Source organism: Panulirus ornatus, chromosome 2, assembly GCF_036320965.1.
Source record: "Panulirus ornatus isolate Po-2019 chromosome 2, ASM3632096v1, whole genome shotgun sequence".
Taxonomy (NCBI): Eukaryota; Metazoa; Arthropoda; class Malacostraca; order Decapoda; family Palinuridae; genus Panulirus; species Panulirus ornatus.
The window spans coordinates 6,779,734-6,798,305 of NC_092225.1; positions in this window are offsets into that span (position 1 = coordinate 6,779,734).

The following is an 18,572-nucleotide window of genomic DNA, read 5'->3' on the forward strand; positions in this document are numbered from 1 at the left end:
CTCCTCTCTTCCCTGACTCTCGTCGCAAGTCTCTCTCCGGTCCTGCCTGACTCTCGTCCCAAGCCTCATTCTCCTGTCCTCTCCGACTCTCGTCCCAAGCCTATTTTTGCTGTCCTGCCTGACTGTTATCCCAATCCTCTCTCTCCTGTCCTGCCTGATTCTTTTTCCAGACCTGTGTCTCCTCTCCTGCCTGACTATGATCCCAAGGCTCTCTCTCCTGCCGTGCTTGACTCTCTCCTCAAGCCTCTCTCTCCTATCCTGCCTGACCATCGTCCCAAGACTCTCTCTCTTGTCTTGCTTGACTGTCATCCCAAGCCTCTCTCTCCTGTCCTGCCTGATTCTCGTCCTAACTCCCTCTCTTCTACCCTGCCTGACTCTCGTCCCAGGGCTCTCTGCTATCGAGTTTGAATCTCGTCCCAAGCCTCTCTCCTGTCTAGCCTGACTCTCTTCCCAAGCCTCTCTCTCCTCTCGTGCATGACTCTTGTCCCTAGCCTCTCTCTCCTGCCCTGCCTGACTCTCGTCCCATACCTCTCACTCCGGTCCTGCCTGACTCTCGTCCCAAGCATCTCTCTCCTATCCAGCCTGACTCTCGTCCCAACCCTCTCTTTCCTGTCCTGCCTGACACTCTTCCCATGACTCTATTTCCTGTCATGCCTAAATCTCGTCCTAACTCTCTCTCTCCTGTCCTGCCTAACTCTCTCGTCAAGCCTCTCTCTGACGTCATACTTGACTCTCGTCCCAAACTTTTCTCCCCTGTCCTGTCTGACTCTAGTCACAAGCCTCTCTCTCCTCTCCTACCTGACTCTCGTCCCATGCCTCTCTCTTCTCTCCTGCCTGACTCTAGTCCCATGCCTGTCTCCCCTGTACTGCCTGACTCTCGTCCCAAGATTCTCCCTCCTGTCCTGCCTGACTGTCGTCCCAAGCCTTTCTCTCTTGTCCTGCTTGACTCTCGTCCCAAGCCCCTCTCTCCTACCCTGCCTGACTCTCGTCAAAAGCTCTCTTACCAAGGCTGCCTGGCTCTCGTCCTATGACTCTCTCTCCTGTCATTCCTGACTCTCGTCCCAAGCCTCTCTCTCTCCTATCCTGCTTGCCTCTTGTCAGACGCCTCTCTTTAATCTCCTGCCTGACTGTCGTCCCAAGACTCTCTCTCCTGTCCTTCCTGACTCTCGTCCCAAGCCTCTCCCTAATGCCCTACCTGAGTGTCGTCCCAAGACTCTCTCTCCTACCCTGCTTGACATTCGTTCCAGGACTCTATCTCCTGTCCTGCCTGACTCTCGTCCCAACAATCTCTCTCCTGTTCTGCCTGACTCTCGTTCCAGGCCTCTATCTCCTACAATGCCTGACCGTCGTCAAAAGCCTCTCTCTCCTGTCCTGCCTGACTCTCTCGTCAAGCCTCTCTCTCCTGTCCTGCTTCACTCTCGTCCCAAGCTATTCTCCCCTGTCCTGCCTTACTCTATTAACAAACCTCTCTCTCCTTTCCTGTCTGACTCTCGTCCCAAGCCTCTCTTTCTGTCCTGCCCAACTCTCGTCCAATGCCTCTCTCTCCTATCCTGCCTGACTCTCTTCCAAAGCCTCTCTATCATGTCTTGCTTGACTGTCGTACCAATCCTATCTCTCTTGTCCTGCTTGACTCTCGTCCCAACCCCCTCTCTCCTACCAAGCCTGACTCTCGTCCCAAACCTCTCTTTCCAGGCCTGATTGACTCTCGTCCCATGAATCTCTCTCCTGTCATTCCTGACTCTCGTTCCAAGCTTCTCTCTCCTGTCCTTCCTGACTCTCCTTCCAAGCCTCTCTATCCTGTCCTGCTTAACTCTCGTTCCAAAACTCTCTCTCTTGTCCTGCCTGACTCTCGTCCGAAGCATCTATGTCCTCTTCCGTCTGACTCTCGTCCCAATCTTCTCACTCCTGTCCTGCCTGACTCCTGTCCCAAGCTTCTCTCTCTTGCCCTTATTCACTCTCCTCCCAAGCCTCTTTCTCCTACTTGCCTGACTCTCGTCCATAGATCTTCTCTCCTACCCTGCCTGACTCTCGTCCCGAGCCTCCCTCTACTGTCCTACCTGATTCTTGTCCCAAGTCTCACTCTCCTGTCCTGCCTGACTCTCGTCCCAAGCCAATCTCTCCTGTACTGTCTGAATATTGTCTGAAGCCCCTCTCTCCTACCCTGCATGATTCTCGATCTAAGCCTCGCTTTTCTGTCCTGCCTTACTCTCGTCACAAGCCCCTCTCGCCTTAACTGCCTGACTCTCGTCCCAAGCCTCTTTCTCCTACTTGCCTGACTCTCGTACCAAGCCCTTCCCTCCACCCCTGCCTGACTCTCGTCCCAAGCCTATATCTCCTACCCTGCATGACTCTTGTCTGAAGCTTCTCTCTCTTGTCGTGCCTGACTCTCTCCTCAAGCTTTTCTCTCCTATCCTGCCTGACTCTCGTCCGAAGTCTCTCTCTCCTCTCCTGCGTGACTCTCGTCCCAAGCCTCTCTCTCCTGTCCTGACTGACTCTCACCTCAAGCCCCTCTCTCCTCTCATACCTGACTCTCGTACCAACCCTCTCTCCTGTCCTGCCTGACTCTCGTCCCAGGACACTTTCTACTGTCCTGCATAACTCTCGTCCCAAGCCTCTCCCTCTTTTCCTGCCTAACTCTCTTCCCAAGCCTCTCTCTCCTGTCCTGGATGACTCTCGCCCCAAACCTCTCTCCCATGTCTTGACTGACTGTCGTCCCAAGCCTCTCTCTTCTGTCTTGCCTGAGTCTCGTCCCAAACCTCACTCTCTTGTTCTGGCTGACTCTCGTCCCAAGCCTCTCTCTCCTATCCTGCCTGACTCTTGTCCCAAGCCTCTCTCTCTCCTGTCCTGCTTGCCTCTCGTCAGAGGCCTCTCTTTAATCTCCTGCCTGACTGTCGTCCCAAGCCTAACTCTCCTGTCCTTCCTGACTCTCGTCCCAAGCCTCTTTCTCCTACCCTCCCTGAGTCTCGTACCAAGACTCTCTCTCCTACCCTGCCTGACATTCGTCAAATCTCTCTCTCCTTTCCTGTCTGACTCTCGTCCCATGCTTCTCTCTTCTGTCCTGCCTAACTCTCGTCCCATGCCTCTCTCTCCTATCCTGCCTGACTCTCTTCCAAAGCCTCTCTATCATGTCCTGCCTGACTGTCGTACCAATCCTATCTCTCTTGTCCTGCTTGACTCTCGTCCCAACCCCCGCTCTCCTACCAAGCCTGACTCTCGTCCTAAGCCTCTCTTTCCAGGCCTGCATGACTCTCGTCCCATGAATCTCTCTCCTGTCATTCCTGACTCTCGTTCCAAGCTTCTCTCTCCTGTCCTGCCTGACTCTCCTTCCAAGCCTCTCTCTCCTGTCCTGCCTGATTCTTGTCCCAAAACTCTCTCTCTTGTCCTGCCTGACTCTCGTCCGAAGCCTCTATCTCCTCTTCCGTCTGACTCTCGTCCCAAGCCTTTTGTCTCCTGTCCTGCCTGACTCCTGTCCTAAGCTTATCTCTCTTGTCCTTATTCACTCTCCTCCCAAGCCTCTTTCTCCTACCCTGCCTGACTCTCGTCCCAAGCCTCTCTCTCCTGTCCTGCCTGACTCTTGTCCCAAGTCTCACTCTCCTGTCCTGCCTGACTCTCGTCCCAAGCCAATCTCTCCTGTACTGTCTGAATATTGTCTGAAGCCCCTTTTTCCTACCCTGCATGATTCTCGATCTAAGCCTCGCTTTTCTGTCCTGCTTTACTCTCGTCACAAGCCCCTCTCGCCTAAACTGCCTGACACTCGTTTCAAGCCTCTTTCTCCTACTTGCCTGACTCTCGAACCAAGCCCTTCTCTCCACCCCTGCCTGACTCTCGTCCCAAGCCTATTTCTCCTACCCTGCATGACTCTCGTCTGAAGCTTCTCTCTCTTGTCGTGCCTGACTCTCGCCTCAAGCCTCTCTCTCCTATCCTGCCTGACTCTCGTCCAAAGTCTCTCTCTCCTCTACCGCGTGACTCTCGTCCCAAGCCTCTATCTCCTGTCTTGCCTGAGTCGTCCCAAACCTCCCTCTCTTGTCCTGGCTGACTCTCGTCCCAAGCCTCTCTCTCCTGTCCTGCCTGACTCTCGTCCCAAACCTCTCTCTCTCCTGTCCTGCTTGCCTCTCGTCAGAGGCCTCTTTTTAATCTCCTGCCTGACTGTCGTCCCAAGCCTCACTCTCCTGTCCTTCCTGACTCTCGTCCCAAGCCTCTCTCCTGCCCTCCCTAAGTCTCGTCCTAAGACTCTCTCTCCTACCCTGCCTGACATTCGTTCCAGGACTCTATCTCCTGTCCTGCCTGACTCTCGTCCTAACAATCTCTCTCCTGTCCTGCCTGACTCTCGTTCCAGGCCTCTATCTCCTACAATGCCTGACCGTCGTCAAAAGCCTCTCTCTCCTGTCGTGCCTGACTCTCTCGTCAAGCCTCTCTCTCCTGTCCTGCTTCACTCTCGTCCCAAGCTATTCTCTCGTGTCCTGCCTGACTCTAGTCCCAAATCTCTTTCTCCTTTCCTGTCTGACTCTCGTCCCATGCCTCTCTCTTCTGTCCTGCCTAACTCTCTTCCAATGCCTCTCTCTCCTATCCTGCCTGACTATCTTCCAAAGCCTCTCTATCATATCCTGCATGACTGTCGTACCAATCCTATCTCTCTTGTCCTTCTTGACTCTCGTCCCAACCCCCTCTCTCCTACCAAGCCTGACTCTCGTCCCAAGCCTCTCTTTCCAGGCCTGCCTGACTCTCGTCCCATGAATCTCTCTCCTGTCATTCCTGACTTTCGTTCCAAGCTTCTCTCTCCAGTCCTGCCTGACTCTCCTCCCAATACTCTCTCTCCTGTCCTGCCTGACTCTCGTCCCCAAACTCTCTCTCTTGTCCTGCCTGACTCTCGTCCCAAGCCTCTATTTCCTCTTCCGTCTGACTCTCGTCACAAGCCTTTGTCTCCTGTCCTGCCTGACTCCTGTCCCAAGCTTATCTCTCTTGTCCTTATTCACTCTCCTCCCAAGCCTCTTTCTCCTACTTGCCTGACTCTCGTCCATTGATCTTCTCTCCTACCCTGCCTGACTCTCGTCCCAAGCCTCTCTCTCCTGTCCTGTCTGACTCTCGTCCCAGTCCTATCTCTCCCGTCCTGACTGACTCTCGTCCCAAGCCTGTCTCTCCTAATTGCCAGACTCTCGTTCCAACCCCTTCTCTCATACCCTTCCTGATTCTCGTCCCAAGCCTCTCTCTCCTGTCCTGCCTGACTCTCGTCCGAAGTCTCTCACTCCGGTCCTACCTGACTCTCGTCCCAAGCATCTCTCTCCTATCGACCCTGTTTCTCGTCCCAAACCTCTCTTTCCTGTCCTGCCTGACACTCCTCCCATGACTCTATTTCCAGTCCTGACTAACTCTCGTCCTAACTCTCTCTCTCCTGTCCTGCCTGACTCTCTCGTGAAGCCTCTCTCTGATGTCATGCCTGACTCTCGTCCCAAACTTTTCTCCCCTGTCCTGTTACAAGACTCCCCCTCCTGTCCTGCCTGAATCTCGTCACAAGCCTTTCTCTCTTGTCCTGCTTGACTCTCGTCCCAAGCCCCTCTCTCCTACCCTGACTGACTCACGTCCCAAGCTCTCTTTCTAGGGCTGCCTGGCTCTCGTCCCATGACTCTCTCTCCTGTCATGCCTGACTCTCGTCCCTAGCCTCTATCTCTCCTGTCCTGCTTGCCTCTCGCCAGAAGCCTCTTTTTAATCTCCTGCCTGACTGTCGTCCCAAGCCTCTCTCTCCTGTCCTTCCTGACTCTCGTCCCAAGCCTCTTTCTCCTGCCCTCCCTAAGTCTCGTTCCAAAACTCTCTCACCTACCCTGCCTGACATTCGTTCCAGGACTCTATCTCCTGTCCTGCCTGACTCTCGTCCTAACAATCTCTCTCCTGTCCTGCCTGACTCTCGTTCGAGGCCTCTATCTCCTACAATTCCTGACCGTCGTCAAAAGCCTCTCTCTCCTGTCGTGCTTGACTCACTCGTCAAGCCTCTCTCTCCTGTCTGTTTCACTCTCGTCCCAAGCTATTCTCCCCTGTCCTGCCTGACTCTAGTCCTGAACCTCTCTCTCCTTTCCTGTCTGACTCTCGTCTCATGCCTCTCTCTTCTGTCATGCCTAACTCTCGTCCCATGCCTCTCTCTCCTATCCTCCTTGACTCTCTTCCAAAGCCTCTCTATCATGTCCTGCCTGACTGTCGTACCAATCCTATCTCTCTTGTCCTGCTTGACTTTCGTACCAACCCCCTCTCTCCTATCAAGACTGACTCTCGTCCCAAGCCTCTCTTTCCTGGCATGCCTGACTCTCGTTCCATAAATCTCTCTCCTGTCATTCCTGACTCTCGTTCCAAGCTTCTCTCTCCTGTCCTGCCTGACTCTCCTCCAAAGCCTCTCTCTCCTGTCCTGCCTGACTCTCGTCAAAAAACTCTCTCTCTTGTCCTTCCTGCCTCTCGTCCGAAGCATATATCTCCTCTTCCGTCTGACTCTCGTCCCAAGCCTCTGTCTCCTGTCCTGCCTGACTCCTGTCCCAAGCTTATCTCTCTTGACCTTATTCACTCTCCTCCCAAGCCTCTTTCTCCTACTTGCCTGACTCTCGTCCATAGATCTTCTCTCCTACCCTGCCTGACTCTCGTCCCAAGCCTCTCTCTCCTGTCCTGTCTGACTCTAGTCCCAGTCCTATCTCTCCCGTCCTGACTGACTCTCGTCCCAAGCCTGTCTCTCCTAATTGCCTGACTCTCGTTCCAAGCCCTTCTCTCATACCCTTCCTAATTCTCGTCCCAAGCCTCTCTCTCCTGTCCTGCCTGACTCTCGTCCGAAGTCTCTCTCTCCTGTCCAGCCTGACTCTCGCATCAAGTGTCTATCTCCTCTCTTGCCTGACTCTCGTCCCAAGTCTCTCTCCGGTCCTGCCTGACTCTCGTCCCAAGCCTCTTTCTCCTATCCTCCCCGACTTTCGTCCCAAGCCTATTTTTCCTGTCCTGCCTGACTGTCATCCCAAGCCTCCCTCTCCTGTCCTGCCTGATTCTTGTCCCAAACCTGTGTCTCCTCTCCTGCCTGACTCTGATCCCTAGCCTCTCTCTCCTGCCGTGCTTGACTCTCTCCTCAAACCTCTCTCTCCTATCCTGCCTGACTATCGTCCCAAGTCTCTCTCTCTTCTCCTGCTTGACTGTAATCCCAAGCTTCTCTCTCCTGTCCTGCCTGATTCTCGTCCTAACTCCCTCTCTCCTACCCTGCCTGACTCTCGTCCAAGGCCTCTCTGCTATCGAGCCTGAATCTCGTCCCAAGCCTCTCTCCTGTCGAGCCTGACTCTCGTCCCAAGCCTCTCTCTCCTGTCGTGCATGACTCTTCTCCCAAGCCTCTCTCTCCTGTCCTGCCTGATTCTCCTCCCATACCTCTCACTCCGGTCCTACCTGACTCTCGTCCCAAGCATATCTCTCCTATCCAGCCTGATTCTCGTTCCAAACCTTACTTTCCTGTCCTGCCTGACACTCCTCCCATGACTCTATTTCCTGTCCTGCCTAACTTTCGTCCTAACTATCTCTCTCCTGTCCTGCCTAACTATCTCGTGAAGCCTCTCTGATGTCATGGCTGACTCTCCTCCCAAACTTTTCTCCCCTGTCCTGTCTGACTCTAGTCACAAGCCTCTCTCTCCTGTCCTGCCTGACTCTCGTCCCATGCCTCTCTCTTCTCTCCTGCCTGACTCTCGTCCCATGCCTCTCTCCCCTGTACTGCCTGACTCTCGTCCCAAGACTCTCCCTCCTGTCCTGCCTGACTGTCGTCACAAGCCTTTCTCTCTTGTCCTGCTTGACTCTCGTCCCAAGCCCCTCTCTCCTACCCTGCCTGACTCTCGTCCCAAGATCTCTTTCCAAGGCTGCCTGGCTCTCGTCCCATGACTCTCTCTCCTGTCATGCCTGACTCTCGTCCCTAGCCTCTCTCTCTACTGTCCTGCTTGCCTCTCGCCAGAGGCCTCTTTTTAATCTCCTGCATGACTGTCGTCCCAAGCCTCTCTCTCCTGTCCTTCCTGACTCTCGTCCCAAGCCTCTCTCTCCTGCCCTCCCTGAGTCTCGTCCCAAAACTCTCTCTCCTACCCTGCCTGACATTCGTTCCAGGACCCTATCTACTGTCCTGCCTGACTCTCGCCCAAACAATCTCTCTCATGTCCTGCCTGACTCTCGTTCCAGGCCTCTATCTCCTACACTGCCTGACCGTCGTCAAAAGCCTCTCTCTCCTGTCGTGCCTGACTCTCTCGTCAAGCCTCTCTCTCCTGTCCTTCTTCACTCTCGTCCCAAGCTATTCTCCCCTGTCTTGCCTGACTCTAGTCCTAAACCTCTCTCTGCTTTCCTGTCTGACTTTCGTCCCATGCCTTTCTCTTCTGTCCTGCCTAACTCTCGTCCCATGCCTCTCTCTCCTATCCTGCCTGACTCTCTTCCAAAGCCTCTCTATCATGTCCTGCCTGACTGTCGTACCAATCCTATCTCTCTTGTCCTGCTTGACTCTCGTCCCAACCCCCTTCTCTCCTACCAAGCCTGACTCTCGTCCCAAGCCTCTCTTTCCTGGCCTGCCTGACTCTCGTTTCATAAATCTCTCTCCTGTCATTCCTGACTCTCTTTCCAAGCTTCTCTCTCCTGTCCTGCCTGACTCTCCTCCAAAGCCTCTCTCTCCTGTCCTGCCTGACTCTCGTCAAAAAGCTCTCTCTCTTGTCCTGCCTGACTCTCGTCCGAAGCATCTATCTCCTCTTCCGTCTGATTCTCGTCCCAAGCCTCTGTCTCCTGTCCTGCCTGACTCCTGTCCCAAGCTTATCTCTCTTGTCCTTATTCACTCTCCTCCCAAGCCTCTTTCTCCTACTTGCCTGATTCTCGTCCATAGATCTCTCCTACCGTGCCTGACTCTCGTCCCAAGCCTCTCTCTCCTGTCCTGCCTGACTCTCGTCCCAGTCCTATCTCTCCCGTCCTTACTGACTCTCGTCCCAAGCCTGTCTCTCCTAATGGCCTGACTCTCGTTCCAAGCCCTTCTCTCATACCCTTCGTGACTCTCGTCGCAAGTCTCTCTCTCCTGTCCTGCCTGACTCTCGTCCGAAGTCTCTCTCTCTTGTCCTGCCTGACTGTCGCACCAAGCGTCTATCTCCTCTCTTGCCTAACTCTCGTCACAAGTCTCTCTCTGGTCCTGCCTGACTCTCGTCCCAAGCCTCTTTCTCCTGTCCTCCCCGACTCTCGTCCCAAGCCTATTTTTCCTGTCCTGCCTGATTGTCATCCCAAGCCTCTCTCCTGTCCTGCCTGATTCTTGTCCCAAACCTGTTCCTCCTCTCCTACCTGACTCTGATCCCAAGCCTCTCTCTCCTTCCGTGCTTGACTCTCTCCTCAAACCTCTCTCTCCTATCCTGCCTGACTATCGTCCCAAGTCTCTCTCTCATGCCCTGCTTGATTGTCATCCCAAGCTTCTCTCTCCTGTCCTGCCTGATTCTCGTCATAACTCCTTCTCTCCTAACCTGCCTGACTCTCGTCCCAGGCCTCTCTGCTATCGAGCCTGACTCTCGTCCCAAGCCTCTCTCTCCTGTCGTGCATGACTCTTGTCCCAAGCCTCTCTCTCCTGTCCTGCCTGACTCTCGTCCCATACCTCTAACTCCGGTCCTGCGTGACACTCGTCCCAAGCATCTCTCTCCTATCCAGCCTGACTCTCATCCCAAACCTCTCTTTCCTGTCCTGCCTGACACTCTTCCCATGACTCTATTTCTCTCATGCCTAACTCTCGTCCTAACTCTCTCTCTCCTGTCCTGCCTGACTCTCTCGTGAAGCCTCTCTGATGTCATGCCTGACCCTCGTCCCAAACTTTTCTCCCCTGTCCTGTCTGACTCTAGTCACAAGCCTCTCTCTCCTGTCCTGCCTGACTCTCGTCCCATGCCTCTCTCTTCTCTCCTGCCTGACTCTCGTCCCATGCCTCTCTCCCCTGTACTGCCTGACTCTCGTCCCAAGACTCTCCCTCCTGTCCTGCCTGACTGTCGTCACAAGCCTTTCTCTCTTGTCCTGCTTGACTCTCGTGTCAAGCCCCTCTCTCCTACCCTGCCTGACTCTCGACCCAAGCTCTCTTTCCAGGGCTGCCTGGCTCTCGTTCTATGACCCTCTCTCCTGTCATGCCTGACTCTCGTCCCTAGCCTCTCTCTCTCCTGTCCTGCTTGTCTCTCGCCAGAGGCTCTCTTTAATCTCCTGCCTGACTGTCGTCCCAAGCCTCTCTCTCCTGTCCTTCCTGACTCTCGTCCCAAGCCTCTCCCTCCTGCCCTACATGAGTGTCGTCCCAAGACTCTCTCTTCTACCCTGCCTGACATTCGTTCCAGGACTCTATCTCCTGTCCTGCCTGACTCTCGTCCCAACAATCTCTCTCCTGTCCTGCCTGACTCTCGTTCCAGGCCTCTATCTCCTACACTGCCTGACCGTCGTCAAAAGCCTCTCTCTCCTGTCGTGCCTGACTCTCTCGTCAAGCCTCTCTCTCTCCTGTCCTTCTTCACTCTCGTCCCAAGCTATTCTCCCTTGTCCTGCCTGACTCTAGTCCCAAACCTCTCTCTCCTTTTCTGTCTGACTATCGTCTCATGCCTCTCTCTTCTGTCCTGCCTAACTCTCGTCCCAACTCCTCTCTCTCCTATCCTGCCTGACTCTCTTCCAAAGCTTCTCTATCATGTCCTGCCTGACTGTCGTACCAATCCTATCTCTCTTGTCCTGCTTGACTCTCGTCCGAACCTCCTCTCTCCTACCAAGCTTGACTCTCGTCACAAGCCTCTCTTTCCAGGCCTGACAGACTCTCGTCCCATGAATCTCTCTCCTGTCATTCCTGATTCTCGTTCCAAGCTTCTCTCTCCTGTCCTTCCTGACTCTCCTTCCAAGCCTCTCTCTCCTGTCCTGCCTAACTCTCGTCCCAAAACTCTCTCTCTTATCCTGGCTGACTCTCGTCCGAAGCATCTATCTCCTCTTCCGTGTGACTCTCGTCCCAAGCCTCTCACTCCTGTCCTGCCTGACTCCTGTCGAAAGCTTATCTCTCTTGTCCTTATTCACTCTCCTCCCAAGCCTCTTTCTCCTACTTGCCTGATTCTCGTCTATAGATCTTCTCTCCTACACTGCCTGACTCTCGTCCCAAGCCTCTCTCTCCTGTCCTGCCTGACTCTTGTCCCAAGTCTCACTCTCCTGTCCTGCCTGACTCTCGTCCTAAGCCAATCTCTCCTGTACTATCTGAATATTGTCTGAAGCCCCTGTCTCCTACCCTGCATGATTCTCGATCTAAGCCTCGCTTTTATGTCCTGCCTTACTCTCGTCACAAGCCCCTCTCGCCTAAACTGCCTGACTCTCGTCCCAAGCCTCCCTCCTGTCGACCTTGACTCTCGTCTCAAGCCATTCTCTCCTCTCCTGCCTGACTCTCGTCCCAGTCATTTCTCTCCCGTCCTGACTGACTCTCGTCCCAAGCCTGTCTCTCCTAATTGCATGACTCTCGTTCCAAGCCCTTCTCTCATACCCTTCCTGACTCTCGTCCCAAGCCTCTCTCTCCTGTCCTACCTGACTCTTGTCCGAAGTCTCTCTCTCCTGTCCTGCCTGACGATCGTCCCAAGCGTCTATCTCCTCTCTTGCCTGACTCTATTCCCAATTATCTCTCCGGTCCTGCCTGACTCTCGTCCCAAGCCTCTTTCTCCTATCCTCCCTGACTCTCGTCCCAAGCCTATTTCTCCTGTCCTGCCTGATTCTTTTCCCAAACCTCTCTCTCCTGTCCTGCCTGATTCTTGCCCCAAACCTTTGTCTCCTCTCCTGCCTGACTCTCGTCCTAAGGGTCTCTCTCCTGCCGTGCCTGACTCTCTCCTCAAGCCTCTCTCTCCTAACCTGCCTGACTGTCGCCCCAAGTCTCTCTCTCTTGTCCTGCTTGACTGTCATCCCAAGCCTCTCTCTCCTGTCCTGCCTGACTCTCGTCCTAAATCCCTCTCTCCTACCCTGCCTGACTCTCGTCCCAGGCCTCTCTCCTTTCGAGCCTGAATCTTGCCCCAAGCCTCTCTCCTGTCGAGCCTGACCTTCGTCCCAAGCCACTCTATCCTGTCGTGCATGACTCTTGTCCCAAGCCTCTCTCTCCTGTCCTGCCTGACTCTCGTCCCATACCTCTCACTCCGGTCCTGCGTGACACTCGTCCCAAGCATCTCTCTCCTATCCAGCCTGACTCTCGTCCCAAACCTCTCTTTCCTCTCCTGCCTGACACTCGTCCCATGACTCTATTTCCTTTCGTGCGCAACTCTCGTCCTAACCCTCTCTCTCCTGTCCTGCCTGACTCTCTCATGAAGACTCTCTCTGATGTCCTGCCTGACTCTCGTCACAAACTTTTCTCCCCTGTCCTCTCTGACTCTAGTCACAAGCCTCACTCTCCTGTCCTGCCTGACTCTCGTCCCATGCCTCTCTCTTCTCTCCTGCCTCACTCTCGTCCCATGCCTCTCTCCCCTGTACTGCCTGACTCTCGTCCCAACACTCTCCTTCCTGTCCTGCCTGAATGTCGTCCCAAGCCTTTCTCTCTTGTCCTGCTTGACACTCGTCCAAGCCCCTCTCTCCTACCCTTCCTGACTCTCGTCCCAAGCTCTCTTTCCAGGGCTGCCTGACTCTCGTCCCATGACTCTCTCTCCTGTCATGCCTGACTCTCGTCCCAAGCTTTTCTATCCTGTCCTGGCTGACTCTAGTCTCATTCCTTTCTCTCCTGTCCTGCGTGATTCTCGTTCCAAGACTCTCTCTCCTGTCGTAATTGACTCTCGTCCAAAGCCTCTCTCTCCTGTAATGCCTGACCCTCGTCCCCAGCCTCTCTCTCCTGTCCTGCCTGACTCTCCTCCCAAGCCTCTCTCTCCTGTCATGCCTGACTCTAGTCCAAAGACTCTCCCTCTTGTCCTGCCTGACTCTCGTCCGAAGCCTCTATCTCCTCTCCCGTCTGACTCTCGTCCCAAGCTTTTCTCTTCTGTCCTGCCTGACTTTTGTCCCAAGCTTCTCTCTCTTGTCCTTCTTGTCTCTCCTCCCAAGCCTCTTTCTCCTACTTGCCTGATTCTCGTCCATAGCCCTTCTCTTCTACCCTGCATGACTCTCGTCCTAACTCTCTCTCTCCTGTCCTGCCTGGCTATCGTACCCAGTCCTCTCTCTCCTTTTGTGCCTGACTCTCTCCTCAAGCCTCTCTCTCCTATCCTGCCCGTCTCTCGACCCAAGCATCTCTCTCCTGTCCTGCCTGACTATCGTCCCAAGCCTTTCTCTCCTGTCCTTCCTGACTCTCGTCCCAAGCCTCTCTCTCCTGTCCTGACTGACTCTCGTCCTAAGCTTTTCTCTCCTATCTTGCCTGACAGTAGACCAGTAGACCTAAGACTCTATATCCTGTCCTGCCTGACTCTCGTCCGAAGACTCTCTCTCGTGTCCTACCTGACTCTCGTCCCAAACCTCCCTCTCCTGTTCTGCCTGACTCTTCTCCCAAGCCTCTCTCTCCTACCCAGCCTGACTCTCGTCCCAAGCTCTCTTTCCAGGGCTGCCTGACTCTCATCCCATGACTCTCTCTCCTGTCATGCCTGACTTTCTTCCCAACATTCTGTCTCCTGTTCTGCCGGACTCTAGTCCCAGTCGTCTCTCTCCTGTCCTGCATGACTCTCGTTCCAAGCATCTCTCTCCTGTCCTGACTGACTCTCGTCCAAAGCCTCTCTCTCCTGTAATGCCTTACCCTCGTCCCCAGCATCTCACTCCTCTCCTGCTTGACTCTCCTCCCAAGCCTCCCTCTCCTGTCATGACTGACTCTCGATCCCAAGCCTCACTCTCCTGTCCTGATTGACACTGTCACAAGCCTCCCTCTCCTCTCCTGCCTGACTCTCGTCCCATGCTTCTCTTTCCTGTCCTGACTGACTCTCCTCCCAAGCCTCTCTCTCTTGTCCTGCCTGACTCTCGTCCCAGGCCTCTCTCTCGTGTCCTGCCTGACTCTCGTCCCAGGTCTCTCTCTCGTGTCCTGTCTGACTCTCGTCCCAAGCCTATCTCTCGTGTCCTGCCTGTCTCCTGTCCCAAGCTTTTCTCTCTTGTCCTGATTGACTTTCGTCCCAAGCCTCTATCTCCTACTAGACTGACTCTCGTCCACAGCTCTTCTCTCTTACTCTCGTCCCCAGCCTCTCTCTCCTGTCCTGACTGAATCTCGTTCAAAGCATCTCTCCCCTGTAATGCCTGACCCTCGTCCCCAGCCTCTCCCTCTTGTCCTGAATGACTGTCGTCCCAAGCCTCTCTCTCCTGTCATGATTGACTCTCGATCCCAAGCCTCACTCTCCTATCCCTATTGACACTGTCCCAAGCCTCTCTCTCCTCTCCTGCCTGACTCTCGTCCCATGCTTCTCTCTCCTGTCCTGCCTGACTCTCCTCCCAAGCCTCTCTCTCTTGTCCTGCCTGACTCTCGTCCCAGGCCTCTCTCTCGTGTCCTGCCTGCCTCTCGTCCCAAGTCTCTCTCTCGTGTCCTGTGTGAATCTCGTCCTAAGTCTCTCTCTCCTGTCCTGCCTGACTATCGTCCCAAGCCTTTCTCTCCTGTCCTTCCTGACTCTCGTCCCAAGCCTCTCTCTCCTGTCCTGACTGACTCTCGTCCCAAGCTTTTCTCTCCTATCTTGCTTGACAGTAGACCAGTAGACCTAAGACTCTATATCCTGTCCTGCCTGACTCTCGTCCGAAGACTCTCTCTCGTGTCCTGCCTGACTCTCGTCCCAAACCTCCCTCTCCTGTTCTGCCTGACTCTTCTCCCAAGCCTCTCTCTCCTACCCAGCCTGACTCTCGTCCCAAGCTCTCTTTCCAGGGCTGCCTGACTCTCATCCCATGACTCTCTCTCCTGTCATGCCTGACTTTCTTCCCAAGCTTCTGTCTCCTGTTCTGCCTGACTCTAGTCCCAGTCGTCTCTCTCCTGTCCTGCATGACTCTCGTTCGAAGCCTCTCTCTCCTGTCCTGACTGACTCTCGTCCAAAGCCTTTCTCTCCTGTAATGCCTGACCCTCGTCCCCAACCTCTCCCTCCTGTCCTGCCTGACTCTCCTCCTAAGCATCCCTCTCCTGTCTTGACTGACTCTCGATCCCAAGCCTCACTCTCCTATCCTGATTGACACTGTCACAAGCCTCCCTCTCCTCTCCTGCCTGACTCTCGTCCCATGCTTCTCTTTCCTGTCCTGACTGACTCTCCTCCCAAGCCTCTCTCTCTTGTCCTGCCTGACTCTTGTCCCAGGCCTCTCTCTCGTGTCCTGCCTGACTCTCATCCCAAGTCTCTCTCTCTCGTGTCCTGTCTGACTCTCGTCCCAAGCCTCTCTCTCGTGTCCTGCCTGACTCCTGTCCCAAGCTTTTCTCTCTTCTCCTGATTGACTCTTGTCCCAAACCTCTATCTCCTACTAGACTGACTCTCGTCCACAGCTCTTCTCTCTTACTCTCGTCCCCAGCCTCTCTCTCCTGTCCTGACTGACTCTCGTCCAAAGCATCTCTCCCCTGTAATGCCTGACCCTCGTCCCCAGCCTCTCCCTCCTGTCCTTCCTGACTCTCGTCCCAAGCCTCTCTCTCCTGTCATGATTGACTCTCGATCCCAAGCCTCACTTTCCTATCCCTATTGACACTGTCTCAAGCCTCTCTCTCCTCTCCTGCCTGACTCTCGTCCCATGCTTCTCTCTCCTATCCTGCCTGACTCTCCTCCCAAGCCTCTCTCTCTTGTCCTGCCTGACTCTCGTCCCAGGCCTCTCTCTCGTGTCCTGCCTGCCTCTCATCCCAAGTCTCTCTCTCGTGTCCTGTGTGAATCTCGTCCCAAGCATCTCTCTCCTGTCCTGCCTGCCTCCTGTCTCAAGCTTTTCTTCTTGTCCTGCTTGACTCTCCTCCCAAGCCTTTATCTCCTACTAGACTGGCTCTAGTTCATAGCCCTTCTCTCCTACCCTGCCTGACTCTCGTCCCAAGACTCTCTATCCTGTCCTGCCTGATTCTTGTCCAAAGCCTCTCTCTCCTCTCCTGCCTGACTCTCGTCCTAACCCTCTCTCTCCTGTCTTGCCTGGCTATCGTCCCAATCCTCTCTCTCCTTTCGTGCCTGACTCTCTCCTCAAGCTTCTCTCTCCTATCCTGCCTGTCTCTCGACCCAAGTCTCTCTCTCCTGTCCTGCCTGACTATCGTCCCAAGCCTTTCTCTCATGTCCTTCCTGACTATCGTCCCAAGCCTCTCTCTCCTGTCCTGACTGACTCTCGTCCCAAGCTTTTCTCTCCTATCTTGACTGACAGTAGACCATTAGACCTAAGACTCTATATCCTGTCCTGCCTGACTCTCGTCCGAAGACTCTCTCGTGTCCTGCCTGACTCTCGTCCCAAACCTCCCTCTCCTGTTCTGCCTGACTCTTCTCCCAAGCCTCTCTCTCCTACCCAGCCTGACTCTCGTCCCAAGCTCTCTTTCCAGGGCTGCTTGACTCTCATCCCATGACTCTCTCTCCTGTCATGCCTGACTTTCGTCCCAAGCTTCTCTCTCCTGTTCTGCCAGACTCTAGTCCTAGTCGTCTCTCTCCTGTCCTGCATGACTCTCGTTCCAAGCCTCTCTCTCCTGCCCTGACTGACTCTCGTCCAAAGCCTCTCTCTCCTATAATGCCTGACCCTCGTCCCCAGCCTCTCCCTCCTGTCCTGCCTGACTCTCCTCCCAAGCCTCTCTCTCGTGTCCTGTCTTACTCTCGTCCCAAGCCTGTCTCTTTTGTCCTGCCTGACTCCTGTCCCAAGCTTTTCTCTCTTGTCCTGATTGACTCTCATGCCAAGCCACTATCTCCTACTAGACTGACTCTCGTCCATAGCTCTTCTCTCCTACCTTCGTCCCCAGCCTCTCTCTCCTGTCCTGACTGACTCTCGTCCAAAGCATCTCTCCCCTGTAATGCCTGACCCTCGTCCCCGGACTCTCCCTCCTGTCCTGCCTGACTGTCGTCCCAAGCCTCTCTCTCCTGTCATGATTGACTCTCGATCCCAAGCCTCGCTCTCCTATCCCTATTGACACTGTCCCAAGCCTCTCTCTCCTCTCCTGCCTGACTCTCGTCCCATGCTTCTCTCTCCTGTCCTGCCTGACTCTCCTCCCAAGCCTCTCTCTCTTGTCCTGCCTGACTCTCGTCCCAGGCCTCTCTCTCGTGTCCTGCCTGCCTCTCGTCCTAAGTCTCTATCTCGTGTCCTGTGTGAATCTCGTCCCAAGCATCTCTCTCCTGTCCTGCCTGACTCCTGTCTCAAGCTTTTCTTCTTGTCCTGCCTGACTCTCCTCCCAAGCCTCTATCTCCTACTAGACTGGCTCTAGTCCATAGCCCTTCTCTCCTACCCTGCCTGACTCTCGTCCCACACTTCCTACTCTTGTCCTGGCTAACTCTCGTCACAAGCCTCTCTCTCCTCTCCTGCCTGGCTCTCGTCCGAAACCCCTCTCTCCTGTCCTTCCTGACTCTCGTCCCAAGCCTCTCTCTCCTATCCTGAATGACTCTCGTCCCAAGCTTTTCTCTCCTATCTTGCCTGACAGTAGACCTAAGACTCTATATCCTGTCCTGCCTGACTCTCGTCCGAAGCCTCTCTCTCGTGTCCTGCCTGACTCTCGTCCCAAACCTCGATCTCCTGTTCTGCCTGACTCTCCTCCCAAGCCTCTCTCTCTTGTCCGTCCTGACTGTCGTCACAAGCCTAACCTGACTCTAACCTGACTCTCGTTCCAAACCTCCATCTCTTGTCCTGGATGACTGTCGTCCCTATCATCTCTCTGCTGTCCTGCTTGAATCTCGTCCCAAGCCTCTCTCTCCTGTCCTCCCTGACTCTCGTCCCAAGCCTCTTTCTCCTACTTGCCTGACTCTCGTCCCAAGCCCTTCTCTCCACCTATGCCTGACTCTCGTCGCAAGCCTCTTTCTCCTACACTGCGTGACTCTCGTCTGAAGCTTCTCTCTCCTGTCGTGCCTGACTCTCTCCTGAAGCCTCTCTCTCCTATCCTGCCTGACTCTCGTCCGAAGTCTCTCTCTCCTCTCCTGCCTGACTCTCGTCCCAAGCCGCTCTCTCCTGTCCTGACTGACTCTCACATCAAACCTCTCTCTCCTCTCATACCTGACTCTCGTACCAACCCTCTCTCTCCTGTCCTGCCTGACTCTCGTCCCAGGGCGCTTTCTCCTGTCCTGCATAACTCTCGTCCTAAGCCTCTCCCTCTTTTCCTGCCTAACTCTCTTCCCAAGCCTCTCTCTTCTGTCCTGGATGACTCTCGTCCCAAACCTCTCTCCCCCGTCTTCCCTGACTGTCGTCCCAAGCCTCTCTCTTCTGTCTTGTCTGAGTCTCGTCCCAAACCTCCCTCTCTTGTCCTGGCTGACTCTCGTCCAAAGCCTCTCTCTCCTGTCCTGCCTGACTCTCATCCCAAGCCTCTCTCTCTCCTGTCCTGCTTGACTCTCGACAGAGGCCTCTCTTTCCTCTCCTGCCTGATTATCGTTCCAAGCCTCTCTCTCCTGTCCTTCCTGACTCTCGTCCCAAGCCTCTCTCTCCTGCCCTCCCTGAGTCTCGTCCCAAGACTCTCTCTCCAACCCTGCCTGACAGTCGTCGAAAGCCTCCCTCTCCTGCCCTGCCTAACCCTCTAGTCAAGCCTC